The 12,798-nt window shown below is 38.4% G+C and overlaps 1 protein-coding gene and 1 non-coding gene across 2 annotated transcripts in view; one reads left to right on the forward strand and one right to left on the reverse strand.

Annotated features, from left to right (window-relative positions):
• The first annotated feature begins 875 nt into the window (after nucleotides 1-875).
• LOC123508351 (dolichyl-phosphate beta-glucosyltransferase-like) overlaps nucleotides 876-12,798 on the forward strand; it is a 54,724-nt gene continuing 42,801 nt past the window's right edge. Inside the window, exon 1 of the mRNA XM_045261982.1 lies at nucleotides 876-900. The gene's annotated coding sequence lies outside the window, so the exon portion shown is untranslated. The remainder of the gene's footprint in view (nucleotides 901-12,798) is intronic.
• Nucleotides 9,041-9,156, reverse strand: LOC123508495. Its single transcript, XR_006675951.1, has one exon. It is a non-coding gene; the product is annotated as a U5 spliceosomal RNA (small nuclear RNA).

A 12,798-nucleotide genomic window follows, 5' to 3' on the forward strand; every position in this document is an offset into this window, starting at 1 on the left:
AGGCTTCCTGACAACCTGTCCTCTACAAGGGCAGAACTATATGCCATGCTAGAAGGTTTACAAATTGTCCTTCCTTTGGGGAAAGATGTTTACTTTTTTGTTGATAGTCAGGGTGCCTTATATTCATTGTTGTCTCCTTCCCCTGCTGATTGTGATCTCATCAACAAGTGTCTTGGTGTCATTGATCTCTTGGAGAGATAATCTCAGAGTATGTTTCACCTGGGTGCCTTCTCATGTTGGCATTTCCCATAATGAAAAAGCTGATGTTCTTGCCCGTCACTCCCTTACTGAGGACATTGCTGACTGTCCTGTTGAACACACTTATAATAACATCAAGGGTCAGCTTAAACGTCATGTTTGCAGCACCATTGCTCATAACCTTGACACTTGTTATGGGAAAGGCAGTCCCAGTTCAGTCCATTATGTACATGTCTCCCACACCAGCAGTGTCACCTATGGCAGGAAGAGTGCCGCCCATGACCTTGTTGCTATGCGTCTCAGGCTGGGTTACAGGTACTATTGGGAGGTCAGTGGGGCTGCTGCTGTGCCCTGTAAGCTGTGTCACAGTCCTGCAGGGCACACACTTGCCCACTATGTCATGGAGTGTCCCTTGCTGGTGCATTTCCGCCCACAGGGGAACTGGGACCTGCCACCAATGATAAGCTGGTTCTTCAACAATGACATCATCCCTGCCATCCTCAAGGATTTCCCACTTTTTGCTCCACCTTTGTAAATAATGTAAATATACTTAAGGTTATTTATTTTTGTACTGCAATACATTAGTTTTATATGAACATTTGTTTGGGGATGGGTGGCAGGCTCCTCCCATCTCCTTTGTTGTACTTTTTTTTCAACAATAAACTTATCAAATCAAACCAACACCTGGTATATTCAACAAAGGTAAAGTACATTTATACACACCATCCTATCTGTCATTAATGATTCCACTGCCTAAGCACTACTGTAACTTATCCTGTTGTAAAGTTTTCTTTTATTGTGTTTTGCATTCTAATATATTATTTATTCTCCTGAGAAGAAATATAAAGCTGTGTTTGTTATGTGCCAATGTGTTGAGTCCCGTCTTTATTTCAAACATACATTAACACAGCAACAAGGTATGGTTTGGATGGGTTGTTACTGGTACATTTCGTCCAAACAAGGGAGGGAAGCACCAGCACATTTTCACTGTTTGTGTGGGTGTTGGCAGCGCTGTGGGAAAATCTGTGTGGCCACCTGATTTAATACTAAATTAACATCAGAATTTCCATTAAAGGGTAATGTTAAGTTAGATTAGGTTAGTTTTGTATTCATTCAGCTCATTAGATATCACTGCTTATCCTTCCATTGTGTATATACATTACTTGAACAGGCATCCTATTTTGCCAAGAAGTATCTGTAGCTGTCTGGAAATCAACTGGTTTTGTTTATTTCCTTAATTTTTGATACTTGGTAAGTTTTATAGTGTAACTTTTTATGTAAGAGGGAAAATCTTGCTAAGGGCAACAATAACAATTAAACAAAAAGGCTCACTTAGATCCCTGTTCCCTAGCAGATTTAAGAGAGTTAGCCAAAAGAAGTCTAGGTGGCCCAGGCTTTAATGCTTGCCAAACCTAGTTGCCTAGTGAGAGTTGCAGCATTCTCCTGTTAACCTTAGTGTTGTCATATGACCTAAGCTATTGAGGCATGTAATGGAATTACTTCTGTAGCCAAAAGAATTAGATGAATATCTTGAAACCTCCCTCAAATTAATTCAAGTCATAGGAAGATGGAGTTCAAGGAGTTCCAGAGTTGTTCGATAGCCGCAATTTGCTAACTGCAGGAGGGGGAACCATTATTACTGCTTGTCTGAATGTTTATTTTCACTGCCTGTGTGTTAACCAGTACATTATGACATCTATACACTTTGGCAGCCTGTTTGGGATGTCAGTTGTACATTTCAGGATTTCAATAAGTTATTTCCTTCAAATATAAAATCCTTACCTGTTTTTTATATCTGTTGTCACCATGCTCTGTATATTGATAGTTGAATTAGATCTTCCTGGAAGTTTACCTACATTCAGCCTGTTCCTGAAAATGGATGACCATTCGAAGCCCTCAAACTACTGTCCTATAGGTTTAATCTCTTGCTTGTCTAAAGTTTTTGAATCTATCCTTAATGGGAAGATTCTTAAACATGTTATTTCACAATCTTTTATCTGATCACCAGCATGGCTTCCATTAAGGTGGCTCTAATGGTGATCTTCTGGCTTTCCTTATTGAGTCTTGGTCATCCTCTTTTAGAGATTTCGTTGAAACTTTTATGTTAGACATATCAAAAGCTTTTGATAGAGTCTAGCACAGAGCTTTGATTTGAAAACTGCCCTCCTACACTTTCTATCCTTCTCTCAGCAACTTTATCAAGTTTCCTTTCCAACCATTCTATTGCAGCTGTGGTAGATTGCCACAGTTCTCCTAAATCTGTTAACAGTGGTGTTCCTCAGGGCTCTGTTCTGTTACCCACTCTCTGTTATTCATTAATGATCTTCTTAACCAAACTTCTTGCCCTATCCACTCCTATGCTGATGGTACCATCCTACATCTACCCACGTCTTTTCAGAGCTGACCAACCCTTCATGAAGTCAACAGATCACGTAGGGATGCCACAGAATACTTGACTTCTGATCTTTTTGAGATTTCTGATTGGGGCAGAGAAAACTTAGTAGTGTTCAGTGTCTCAAAAACTCAATTCCTCCATCTATCAACTCGATGCAGTCTTCCAGACAACTACAGTATTCCCTCTTCTTCAATGACATTCAACACTGAATATCCTTGGTCTGTCCTTTACTCATAATCTTAACTGAAAATTTCACATCTCAGCTCTTGCTAAAACAGCTTCTATGAAGTTAGGTGTTCTGAGGTATCTCTGCCAGTTTTTCTCGCCCCTCCAACTGCTAACTCTGTACAAGGGCCTTATCCGTTCTTCGCATGTGTGGGGGATTCCACTCGCAAAGTTTTATTAGATGGGGTGGAATCAAAAGCATTTCATCTCCCTTCTGTGACTTACTGTCTTCAGCCTCTTTCTCACCACCGAAATGTTGCGTCTCTTTCTATCTTTATCACTATTTTCATGGTAACTGCTCAACTGATCTTGCTAACTTCATGCCTCCCCTCCTCCTATGGCCTCGCTGCACAATTTCTTCTTCCTTTCATCCCTATTCTGTCCAACTCACTAATGCAAGAGTTAACCAGTACTCTCAATCATTCATACCTCTCTTCAGTAAACTCTGGAACTCCTTGCCTGCTTCTGTATTTCCATCTTCCTATGACTTGACTTCTTTTAGGAGGGAGGTTTTCAAGACATTTGTCCCAGACTTTTGGCTAATTCTATGTTAATCTTTAAGCGGAATTGGCATTTCAATTGTTTTTTTTTTTTTTTTTTTTTTTTAATCATTTGTTGCCCTTGGCTGGTTTTTGTCTCTTGCATAAAAAAAGATAATATCTATACTTTTTGATAGCCTGTATCGAATGTCAGGTGTGTCTCAGGCCTAGTGTTCTAAATTTTCAAGTGTGGAATTAAATTCTTCTTGATCTTCTTTTGTTTAGTTCTGGTTACAAAATGTTAATTGTGTGATAAATAAGTTTAATTTTACCTCAAGTTTTTATTATTCTAATCATATTGATATTGTTGATATTACAGAAACTTGGCTTACTCCAGCTATAAATTTTTCTGTTGTTATATCTTTTTACGTGTTGTAGCTATAGTAAGAATTACTGTCTTTTTGGATTTTCTAACCATGGTGTGTGGCACTTTTCAAAATTGCTCCAATTTCCTATACTCACCCAAACACACTTGGTTTATTAACAAATTATTAGATAAGATGGATGTTACAAGATTTATGTCATGGTTGTAGGTCTCCAAGCTATTCCTTTTCAGAAAATGCTATGCCAGTCATTTTCTTCGGTTCTAGTAAGGATGTCATATTGATTGATGTGTGATTTCAATATGCCTGATATTAATTGGTCTGGTTATGTTCCACTGGCACACTCTTCTCTTTCCTGTTTATTTCCTGATACATTTACTTTAGTTTTTGTTCAGTGGGTTTGTCCTCTTTATGTTTGTCCTCTGATTATTATTATGTGCTTGATCTAGTCTTCACCTCATGTCATGGTAAGGTTGCTGATTTGTCTAACACTGATTGTCTCCTTGCTATGATCATATTGGTATTTTATTTACCTGCTCTGTATTATCTTTTGTTTTTGTTTCTGATACTTCTACATCACATTATGATTGTGCGCTCGCTCTCTCTCTCTCTCTCTCTCTCTCTCTCTCTCTCTCTCTCTCTCTCTCTCTCTCTCTCTCTCTCTCTCTCTCTCTCTCTCTCTCTCTCTCTCTCTCTCTCTCTCTCTCTCTCTCCGAGTAATTTTTAACAAATCAAAATATGAACACACATACATACCCACTTTCGATAAATATTTCTTGCTCAAGTTATGTGACATAATTTCATTGATAACTTGTTTGTTTGATTTTAAATCTATTAGTTAATATTCTGTAGGGTTTCAGCTGTTGCATCATAATATGGAGACTAGAAGACCTAGGAATATTAGCATTCCACTTTCCAGAACAACTTATGCTCAACAGAGCGTCACTGTTAGAGATGCCAAGCAATGGAACATGTTGCCCAACGTTCTAAAGTCCACAACTTCACTCAATGCATTCAACTCTAATATCAGAAAATTCTTTTCCACTTAATCATTAACCACATGCCTTAAAGTAACTATTCCTTTAACACCACTTCATTCTGGATTCAGTAATTTAATGTTTTGTATATTCACAAGTGCTTATGTATGTATTATGTATATGGTTGTACATGCTATTCACTATCTGCATATATGTTCATGAGTATATGAGTACCATGATATCTGGCTGCTTTATCTTAATATAATTATTAACTTCATGCAGCATTGATATTATTCCATTTATGCTTGTATATGCTATTGACCATTTAACGTTTCTACTTGCATTACTGACTCCTTATTCTTTCCTTTTTACTCGTAGATACCACTTCCTCATCCTCTTGTCATTGATCTTCCAGTAGAACTACTTCTCTTCATCCAATCTGTTGTCGTTTTTATTCCTTTGCCTCTTTTATAATTTCATTTATCTGATTTCTCTCCTCCTTATTCATGTCCCGTTTTATCCAAATTTTCTTGTATTCTGTCTTGTCAAATTTCCATGCATATGATATTACCTCTGATGCTGTCATTTGTCCTCTAAACTTGACTTTGTGGTCTTCTTCCTTCCTCTGTATGTTTTCCTAGTCTGTGTACTCCCTCAATTTCACTCACCAAGTCCTCACCTTCCCCTTGAACACTTTTTACAACATCCTCTACTACCTTTTTTTTTTTTTTTTCTTTCTCCCCCTTTAATTTTACAGATTCTTTTCTTCATTCAAGCCAAAGATAATTACACTTTTCTTCTTGTCCACTGTATCCCTCACCAGAAAATATAAAAATTGGAGATGAAAATTATAATGTGTGGTTAAGATCTAGGAATAGTAAGAAGGGAGGAGTGATGGTACTGACCAAGAAGAATATAACGGTGGAAAATATAGAGATGGCAGAAGGTATTTAAAATAAGATCTGAGGAGATAAAAGAAAAGGGAGATGGAAAAAGAGATTTTACAGTAGTATATGTACCACCAAAAAACTAATGCATGGAATCAAGATGAGTAAAAAGAAATGGGGAGAAATATGGGAAATTGTTTAAAAAATATTGCAAGAAAGTAGGAATATAACACTTATGGGTGACTTTAACTACAAGGAGGTAGGGAAAACTGGACTACCCAAGGAGAAGAGTCATAGGGATATACACTACTAAATCTAATAATAATGACTAACACTATGACACAGTGGATTGTGGAAACTACAAGAGTTGGAGGATAAGAGGAGGCATTGAGGCTGGACTTATTATTAACAAAAGAGATTGACATCATTAAAGAAATAAATCATCACTGCCCTCTAGGTAAAAGCAAACATCTATTTTTTGTCTTACGCTATGGAAGGAGTAGAAATACAGAAAACCAAAGAATAAAAAACCTGGATATTACAATACAGGGGATCCTCGTGGTTTGACCATTCGCAGTTTGAATTATTGCCAATTCGAACTCAGTCAATTAATACCCAATCCTCAAGGTTCGACCGACTGACTCGCCAATTTGACATTCATATCTCGCATGCCACCCACTTGGTCAAATCTGCTGCCACCCTTAATTCGCTAGCAGCCCGCCAGGCGGAAGTGTAAACCAATGTTATCCTGTGTGTCGCTTCCTCTACTTCACTCTCGCCCCAGCTATCGTCCAGGCACGCCACGCTCCGCCGTTCCACCTCCTGCCTCCACGTTGCTTCGACCATGCTGTGCAAAGCCACCTCCAGAACCAGCCCTAAGAAGCACAATTTCCTGCCTTTCAAAGATAAGCTTGAGCTTATAAGAAAGTGTGAGGCAGGTATAGCTCACAGTGTCATTGCAGTGCAAATGGATGTCCCTAGATCAACAGTATCGACAATTTGGAAGAACAGGGACAAGTACCACGAGACCACTACATCAACAACTTTTTTGCAAGTGTTTTTACACTCGACCCTCGAAACAACGGACAAATGCGTGCACGACCCTGTCCATAGATTGCAAAAGTACGTAAAAAACTGTATTAAATGTACGTAAAATACTGTATAATCATTAAGAAATCATTCAAGCAGTATTACAAAGCATTAAGTACAACAAATAACCTGAAATTGGTTGAAAACGCATGGACTGAAGATAAAACATGGCGGCCAACAGCTGATGACGCGATCGACCCACCACCTACCGGACAATAATTTGCCGGAACGGACAATCGCACGCATTTTAATGTTCGTCTGTAGATCAAACCAGACTCCAGAATTTGTACGCAGTTTCCAAAATCCGTTGATAGGAGGTCCGTTGTTTTGAGGGTCGAGTGTACAGGCAATCCCCGCTTAACGAAGGGGTTACGTTCCTAAAAAACACTTTGTTAATTGAAACTTCATTAAGCGAACCGATTATAACAAGTTTAACCCCTGATTTGAACTTCCATTAAGAGTAAGCAAAGCAAGAGTGCATCATAGTACAGTAAAAGGTTTAATGAAAGTAAAAATTATGAAGTTAAACATTTAGGTAGTTTAATTTAAGTCATTATAATGTACACTAATGTATGTATGTACGTAACTTTATAATGTTGATGATCTTAACTTTATGAAGGGAGGGAGAGTGAAACGGAAATACACTAACCGCAACCTGTGGAATGTAAACAAAGTGCGCATCATGGTACCGCATACAAAACTTATGTACCACATTTCCACAAGGCTTTCCATTTTATCCATTGTAGAGTCACGAGTTCAGGTGGTTCTTTTAGCTTTCAAGGAAGATGTGGTCTCACCAGCCTTCTTAATAGAGTCTGCTGACTTGAAAATAGTAGACAGTAGATGGATTCAAGATGGTGGCAAGCAATGTTATTAGTTTTCCGGCCCCTCTCTTGTCTGTGAATAATACCCAGCTTCACTTCGAGAGTAAGACACTTCCTGGTCTTCTTAGGAACGTTAGGCCACATTGCAGGGCGTTTTGGTGGTAAGTTGAACTAGGGAAGATGAGCTACTGGTGACGCTGTTATATTTTGACTGGGGAGTGAGTGGTGCGCGTGATCTTGATCTTGATGCTACAGGTGACGCAGAATTTCTTCTGAGTCAGGCCTTTGTATCGGCAGCGCCTGTGTTGTCCACGAGAGGCTTGATCTTGATCTTTATTCTACAGGTGTCTCAGGATTTCTCCTGAGGCAGACCTTAGTACCAGCAGCTCCTAGTGTATTCAAAAGCCTGTCAGCTTGCATGATACGGTGGGGCTTTCAAATTTGGAAAAAATTACTGGGATAAAACTTCATTAAAGCGAGTTTGGTGTTCGTTAAACGAGCAGATGGTAGTAAAACGAAACCTTTGTTGTAGCAAAATTTCGTTGTGTGAACCTTTGTTAAACGGGGGTTGCCTGTATTTCCAAAAATGTATTGTACAGCACCCTAATGTGTTTGATTAAAGAAATTTAGATATAAATGAAGCTTTTAATAGTAACGATTTAGTGTAAGTTAGTGTCTTTTAGAGGTTATAGTGATGTTTTAGAGAGTCTAGGCTGGAGGTTGGTCCCTATCCCCCTCTAATTCTTAAGTATCTTTGGGAAAAAATTGCTTCATGATTCGAATAATCACTGATTCGACCAATGATAAACCACCCTCATCCCATCAAATTGCAAGGATCCCCTGTAAATGATAATTTTTATCACTGGAAAAAACACATAAACAACATAGTTGGGGAAACATATGAGTTAATAAGAAAAATGAAATGGGCATTTACTTATATAGATGAAGAGATGTTGAAAAAACTAATAGAATACATGATTCAATCTAAATTAGAATATGATGCACTTATATGGTCACCACATAATAAAAAAGATATAAGGAAGATAGAAAGGATTCAAAGAGCTGCAACCAAACTGCTTCCAAGTTTCAGAGATCTTACTTATGAGGACAGATCAACCCATTAGTGCCCAGTCATAGATCCCATTTGAACTATTTTATGAAATTTGGTACAAATGATGTCTAGGTCAATAGAGGGGCCGCAGAAACCTATCAAGGGGTTGGCATGACAGGGAACTGAACATATGATAGTTAATTTATATGTCTAGCTTTCTTTTCAAGTTTTTCCCTGGCTAGTTTTATCTCAGAATGGTGTGATTATTTCTTTAGTGTATTGTAATGTATTTATATGACTAAATGCTTAAAAAATTAGAAAATTATATATATATATTTTTTTAATTTATACCATGTGGGCTTTTCACAGGAATTTATCGGCTAAAGGGGATATTTTTTGGGTATCCCCTATCTCAAAGCCCACCCGCTAGGAAACCGTTGCCCCGAGTGAGGAAGCCCAACCTACACTCGGACCGTGGACAGGATTCGAACCCGTGCGCTTGGAGACCACTAGGATCCCAAAGCACGCATGGTTCCACTGTACCACGGCGGCCCCTAATAGCCTTAAGACTCATTGAGTTGCTCCCCTCCACGGAAATCTTTAGTAAAAGGCGAAAGATTTCTGCGTTTTGAAGGGAAACCAGAGTTTGCAACATTGCTTCTGGAGTGGCATAACATGATACAATAGCTACACAGTAGCACGCTGCCAGAGGTCAGCCTGGGAGCTGTATACATTCTACCATCGATGGCTGCTGACTGAACACATGGCGTGACTGGCTGTACTTATAGATTGTAATTTTTCCTATAATATGGTTGAACTTGTTTGTTTGCTTGTTGGACCACACTATAATACTGAAACTGGCCAACACATATGTAGGCCTTCACCTTTTAGGGTTTTCTTTCTTTTTTCTTCTTTGTACCTGTCTCTTAGGAAAATAGACAAATGTTATTAGACCATCCACATCAAAACAAGAAATACTGCCAAACAAACAATGTGCTGAGCTAAACCTGAGCAACTTACAGATGTAAAATGACTATATCCTATCTAATCAAGCACCAAGGAGTCCCTTGAATAGATAAGTGGATGTAAGAATTCCACAGCTTGAAAAGTTGAGAAACCCTGGTCTATGGGATAAGAAATACAAATAAAAAAAGAAATTTTTTGGAAATTGCATTCAGAAATTGGGAAAACATACATGTCCTTTAAAGTATGCATGGGCACTACCCATAAAAAAAACCTGTAAAATATATAAAGTAGGAAAACAAAGAAAACACTGGAAATTTGTATATATTATGATATTTATTGAACCTCAATAATTGTTTGGGAATAAATGTGTGCTCTTTAAGAAATCTAACTTAGCAAAATCACAAGATAATTTTTCTGTATTTATTACTGAAATATTTTTAGTTTAGATTGAACTTATCATGAATCTGACAAATAAGCATTATGTTAATTTCTATACATGACCAAATAATGCTCGGGAGGTATGCTTCCATTGTCTTTTATGCCCATCGCCATTCCCACCTTGCATAGAGGAGAGGTGCTGTTCTTCAGATTGAAGACCATGAATGTTGCAGAAGTTAGTGAAGAAAAAGTTGAGGGAGGTGTCAAGACATTTTGGGTTGCCAACGAAAAAGCAGTCCGACCTGGGGACATTTCTGGTATCCTCCCCAGAAGGGACTCTGAGGCTGGGTTTCGAGTCACCATTTTATAATTTCAGATTTTAAGTGAAGGGTGTATGTGTGGTAAGTGCATGTAGTTTTGTGTGAAGAAGGAGAGTTATCTTTAGAGGGCAGGCTGTGACTGCCTTCTTGAGTTGTGAGACACAAAGAGAAACGTTCAGTGAGATCACAACTAGCTTTAATGGAAGGTTCACAGCACCCGCTGAACTAGTACTATAAGACCTCGCTGGGAGTAAATTATCATTTTGGTAGGTGTTCACTACCTCCTATATGGTGCAACAACAGAAAAATTAGCAAGTTATATTTTATTTGAGAAGGTGGATGTTAGAAAAGCAGTGGGTCCAGATGGAGTGTCAGAATGGATACCGAGGGAATGTAGAGAACAGCTGGTGAAACCAATTTGGGATGTGATTAACACTGCTTTGATGGAAGGAGAGTACCAAGGGAATGGAAGAGAGCAAATATAGTGCCTATATACAAAGGAGGAAAAAAGACCGAGCCCCTAAATCATAGACCAGTGTCATTGACTAGTGTTGTGGGAAAGATCTGCAAAATTGTGATTAAGGAAAAATGGTGTGGGAATATCTGGAGGAAAATCAAATTTTGAATAACTCCCTATTTGGTTTTAGAAAAGAAAATTGTGTATAACAAATTTACTAAGTGTATAATACAAGGAAGAGATGGATGGGTTGACACCATGTATTTGGATATCAAAAAAACATTTGACAGAGTACCACATAAAAGACTCTTGTGGAAGATAGAACAGATAGGAGGAATACAAGGAAATATGTTAAGCTGGGTGAGAGACTACTTAATTAAAAAGAGGAATGAGGATTGTGATAAGAGACCGTTCATCAAGTTGGAGGACAATAACTAGTGGTGTACCACACGGATCCGTGCTGGCATTGATAATGTTCCAAATATATATTTATGATATACAAGAGGGTTTGGATAGCTACATAAATTTGTTTGCTGATGTTATGAAACTATTGAGAGTACAAAAGAACACTGAGAACTGTAGAGGGATATTGACAAGATCTGGGAGTGGAACCAAAAGTGAAAATTATAATTTAATGCTGAAAAATGCCATGTGATGAAAATGAATAAAAGTAATAGAAGACCTATATGGGAATACAAAATGGGAGAAGAGATCATAATGAAGAAGAAAAAAGGGAAAGACCTGGGGATTGTTATAAAAGACATCCTGACTCCAGAAAGGCACATAGATGGGTTGATTTACTTAAACATTTGACACTAACAAATATTAGGGTGGTTTTTAATTACATGGATAAGAGTATGATGAAGAAAATCATAACCACTATGATAAGACCCAGACTTGAATATGCAGCAGTGGTGTGGTCAATACATATGCAAAAGGATATCAAGAAATTAGAAAGAATTCAAAGGTCAACTAAAAAGATGGTGCCAGAGATGAAAGACCTTACCTATGAAGAAAGACTGAAGAAAATGGGACTACCAGCTTTGAAAAATAGGAGGGAGAAAGGAGATCCAATAACAATGTATAAAATCATAAACTATATGGAAAAGATAGACAAAGAAGACCTGATTGATATCATTGACAGAAAATGGAGACAGACGGACAAGAGGACACTCCAAGAAGAATGTTTGAAGAACATAAAAAAAGTTTAGTTTTCCACATAAAATGGGGGATATCTGGAACAACTTGAGCGAAGAGGTTGTAACAGCAGAAAATGTACATATATTCAAGAAAAAGTTAGATAAAAGTAGATATAGAGACAGGTCATTATGAGCTCCACTTGAACCCTGTAATATACAACTAGGTAGACACACACACACACACACACACACACACACACACACACACACACACACACACACATACACACACATACACACACCTGGTAACTCAGTGGTTAGAGCACTGGCTTCACAAGCCAGAGGACCGGGGTTCGATTCCCCGGCCGGGTGGAGATATTTGGGTGTGTCTCCTTTCATGTGTAGCCCCTGTTCACCTAGCAGTGAGTAGGTACGGGATGTAAATCGAGGAGTTGTGACCTTGTTGTCCCAGTGTGTGGTGTGTGCCTGGTCTCAGGCGTATCCAAAGATCAGAAATAATGAGCTCTGAGCTCTCTTCGTAGGGTAACGTCTGGTTGTCTCGTCAGAGACTGCAGCAGATCAAACAGTGAACACACACACACACACACATGCCAGAAGGAGTGAACAGCTACATAAATCTGTTTGCAGATGATATGAAACTGTGCAGAGTTATAAAGCAAAAAGAGGATTGTGAAATACTGCAAGAAGACCTAAATAAGATATGGGAATGGAGCAAAAAGTGGGAAATGGAATTCAGTGTGAACAAAAGCCATGTCATGGAAATGGGAAAGAGTGAAAGATGACCCGTGGGAATCTATAAGATGGGAAATGGAGAAGAACTGGAGAAAGTAAAAAAAGAAAAGGACTTAGGAGTGACGATGGAAGAAAACAATCAACCAGTAATGAGTCATGAAGAAAAGACCCAATGACCTATCGCCAGAGAGACATATAAACAAAATAATTGGAGAAGTATTGAACTTATTGAGGAACATAAGAGTGGCGTTCAGATATCTAGATGAAGAAATGATGA

This window comes from Portunus trituberculatus, chromosome 24 (genome assembly GCF_017591435.1).
Source record: "Portunus trituberculatus isolate SZX2019 chromosome 24, ASM1759143v1, whole genome shotgun sequence".
In the NCBI taxonomy this organism is placed as follows: domain Eukaryota; kingdom Metazoa; phylum Arthropoda; class Malacostraca; order Decapoda; family Portunidae; genus Portunus; species Portunus trituberculatus.